General features: G+C 36.8%; 1 long non-coding RNA gene across 1 annotated transcript; it reads left to right on the plus strand.

Moving 5' to 3' along the window:
* The first annotated feature begins 1,630 nt into the window (after window positions 1-1,630).
* Window positions 1,631-3,673, plus strand: LOC116780721. Its single transcript, XR_004354588.1, has 2 exons — window positions 1,631-1,879; window positions 2,952-3,673. It is a non-coding gene; the product is annotated as an uncharacterized LOC116780721 (long non-coding RNA).
* Window positions 3,674-4,114: the final 441 nt, after the last annotated feature.

Consider the following 4,114-nt stretch of genomic DNA (forward strand, 5'->3'; position numbering starts at 1 on the left):
ATTTCAGGACTACAGATCATATCAGATACTGACTACAATGAAATCATGAAAGGAAACATGCAGAAAGACAGTTTTATACTAAATAGTCAATCATACCATGGAAGTGAAACTGGAGACACCAACCTTATGGGTGTACAGAGAGGCAGAACTGTATTTGTTTCAAAATTAATAAATAAATAAAAAAATAAATAAAATAAAAAATCCAAAACAGGAAAAGCAGTTCTGCTAGTCTACCATGCTCTTGCTACCCTCCTTCCTTCTCCAACATTCTTTTAAAAACAGATAAAAGTCATATCAAGGTTTTGGATCCAAGCATGGTGCTGATTTACTGCTATTTTAATAATAGTGGATCTCTTTCTCAAAGATTCACATTTGGTCCATATTTCAGCACCCAAGTACATAAATGTAATTTATTTCTTGAAGACTCCTAACTATTTTTCTTTTACTAGTATGGATGCTCGCTCACAGAGCCTTTCTTCATCCTTTGCCAAGCTCTCTTCGAAAACCAAAACCTAAAAGAGCAAACTCAGCTAAGTGAAAATACCCTTGCTTTACAAACAGAAGCTGCTTTCCTTTTTTTCCACATACACTTAAAGGTCAATTGCTGTTGCATTTTGCAGTATTTAGATGAAAGGTTGCTGGAATATCCATATGCAGTTTGATTTCATAGAAAGGGTGGATCCTTGTCATGCAGGATCACATCAAAACTCTGAGACCAGAAGTCTCAAGCAACCCTGATCAAAAACAAAAATCAGAGTCATCCAAAACTACCAAATTACAAATGCAAAACTATTAAAACTACAAATAATAATTGAAATATCTATATCAAAATTAGAGTTACAGGCTCTGGTCACGTTCAGGAGAAAATAATGGATTCTAGAATATTTAAACATCATGAGAATGCTCATTAGCTCTTCATGTATATGAAAAATAATAGAATATCTCTGTCCAATATATTCCCATCTGTTGGGGAATACTTGGGGAGGGAAATTTTTGGGATAAATGACCCTCTCCCTATAGCATTGCAACCACCTTTGGTACAAAATATTATTTGTACAAAAAAAAATATATATACAAAATAATATATATACAAAAAATTACAAAATGTTCCTGTGTCATTCCAAACTAAATAGGAAGCAATAGCTGGATTAGCATGAAATCAGATTTTGGAGACAGAAAAAGGAGATTGCCTTTTTTTCCACCCAACCACTGAATCTAAGAAACTGGTTTCTTGTACCACTCTGCCTTATACTGAATTCAGCCTCTACCTGACCCTATTTCAAGCATTCTATTTCTGCAACAACAGCAACTGAGGTTGGTGCTGCCTCCTTGACTTTGTGTTACATAAGAACACTCAAACAGAGGTAAACTACATTTTCAGCTTTAAAATCCCTCTCAACCTATTCAGTTTTCCAAAAGTGTGACAGAAAAAGAACATGGACAAGGAACAGGGAACAAAAGCTTGGGCATAGCATTATTCCTCTTCCTGGTAGAGAGGAGAATTTTTCTCTGTCAACAGGCCTGGGTAAGTCCTAGTAAAGAGACAGTTATCAATAGTCAAGAATTTCTGAAAATACTCTCTTTGAAGCAGAGATGACCAACATCACTTTTTGCTCAGAAGTTTATAAAAGGTCCTTGTGGAAAAGTGCAGTAACAACAGTATAAGAAACTCAATAGAAAACCACATTTTCTGTTGTTTGATTCAAAGTTTTGAAAACATTATAATGGCCTTATAAAAACCATAATCTCTTTTACTGCTGCTCTTAAAGCTAACAAGAGGGAGAGGATGAAATTACTGTGTATGCATTTGCAGTTTTATTCTCCAGAAACTACTCTGAAGAAAACATATAGCGACCAGTGGAAGAGGATAATGACATCAGTAAGTCTTCTTGAATATTATCATTGGTAGAAATACATCCAGGGATATCTTCTAATTAAGTAATTGTTATTAGAATCTCAGCCAGACACTGGCACTAATTCTGACTGCTTAGTAGCCATAACATAGTCCTAGAGACAGTAGATAGCAATTAATAAAATATAGCACAGAATAACTTGCCCCTGCTTTTCCAGTAGGAATGACAGAAGCCACAAATATCCAAGCTCCTTTTCTCATAATAGAAAATAATTCAAAGATCCTGTTAGGAAAAAAATCTTAAGTATTACAAATTAAATGACAATGGGTTACTAAAAACCCCATTTTGATGTTATGGACTCGAGTAACCCCAATAAAACAAGTGGGGTTACTTAAAAGTAAGCTACGACGGATTAGTGGGATGGGGGAGACCTCCAGGCGTAGGCTGCCAGCCCATTACCTGCGAGGTGAATGCCTTTCCCCCCTGCCCCCCAGCACGTGGCCCTGTGACCCCCCAAGGAGCACACAGACCACCAGGGAGGGACGGATGAAAGAGAGAGTTTATTGTGGGGCTGGGGTTTATAAGGCTTTCAGGAGGGTCAAAAGGGGACCAGTCACAAGTTCAGGGTCACATAGAAAAAAACAATCAGGTGAAGGGTCAACAGCCAATAGAAAGGGGTTAACAAGGGACCAATGAGAAACATCTCAGGACACCTTCCCAGGACACCTTCCCAGGACACCTTCCCAGGACACTCTGTATGGGAGACAATAGCTTCACAGGGGGTGTCGGGAAGAGGGAGACAGTGACTCTGCAAAAAGGTAAAAGCCATTTTAAAACCTATTTAAACCACCTTAAAAACTTCAGTTTCTATAACATTTGAACTGTTTTCATTTTCTTCACTAGTCCATCTCTGACAGGACTTCTTCCATCCTGCATATGGCAAATCCATTGCCACAGTAAGCCCTGTCCAAATACATTATTATTATTCCTCTACCAGGGAAAACATTTTCCTTCATCAGCTGTGATACATATTTAAGCTTCATATATCTGTAATGATGGTGTAAAGACTGAGTGATCTGCTGTTCCTCTCTTTCACAGCTCTATAGAAAGAAGATAATGGGTCTGGACACAAAAAAATTCCAGTACAATTTGGACAGCAGACCCCATCAGAATATCTTGAAATCTAAAAACCTGACCCAACAAAGCATTTCTGAACCTGCTGTATATTAAGCAGACAAGTAATCTGATGTATTCTACTGGACCTATTAACACTTGAACAAAAAACTTGAATTTTTTATTTTAATTTTTTTTTTTTTTAAATAAGGTATGCCACGTTTCTACATTAGGCAACAGTTGATGCAAAGCACCTCTGCTAAGACCCTGGAGGCCATGGAACCTGACCCTGAAAAGGCAAGTTTAAATGCAGACATATCAAGAGATATTTTAATTGAATAATAAATGCAGAAAATATAACACCAAATTTGGGGATTTTTTTTTTCTGTTTCATTAGAAAGAATGATAATACATTTTTTTTGAAGGTAGGAACTTTTTTTGTTTCGTACAACCTTCCTATGGTCAAAATTGGCTTATGCAAAAGAAGTTATAAAGTTTGCATGAAAGCCTGAACTTTTCCAGCCTTCTTATGCTTGCTTGAGTGACAGAATGATATTATTCTGAAGGTTGCACAGTGACTCTTTGATCTTAAAGCTTGTAAAGGCCGTCTCGCATCTGCGTGTTCTAATATTCCCTGATAATCTGACTTGAACTTCAAGGCTTATAAGACCTTGGATCAGTGATTTGCAATTCAAGTGCCTCGGAAAAAAAAAAAAAAAAGGCAGCTTAGTCTTATTAAGTGTTGTTGTGAAGCTATTACAGGCAAGGGGTTTTTTTAAGCAGCTTTGAAAGTTCTGTCCAGAAACTTTACCCACATAAATACACACAGAATGTCACCAATATCACCATGAGCTACCTTGGGTCTCCTTTTCCCTCTGCTAACCCTAAGAAATCCACTCAAAATTTTAAATAGGAGTTAATCACAATAATAAAACACTCAAGCAGGTAATCTAAGAAAATAAGATGGAAGAATTTACATTTTTAGCTTCATCCTGTAGATCTGCTCCTTTATTGCTATATGCTGTTTGTACTGCAATACAAATTGTGAACCTTCAGGCAAGGATTGTCATTATGCAGTACTCTGTGCAGAGAAATAAAAGAGGAAACAGTGCTAAGATTTAAACAGAAAAGATGAGATACTAACACCA

The sequence above is a fragment of the Chiroxiphia lanceolata genome, chromosome Z, assembly GCF_009829145.1.
Source record: "Chiroxiphia lanceolata isolate bChiLan1 chromosome Z, bChiLan1.pri, whole genome shotgun sequence".
Taxonomy (NCBI): Eukaryota; Metazoa; Chordata; class Aves; order Passeriformes; family Pipridae; genus Chiroxiphia; species Chiroxiphia lanceolata.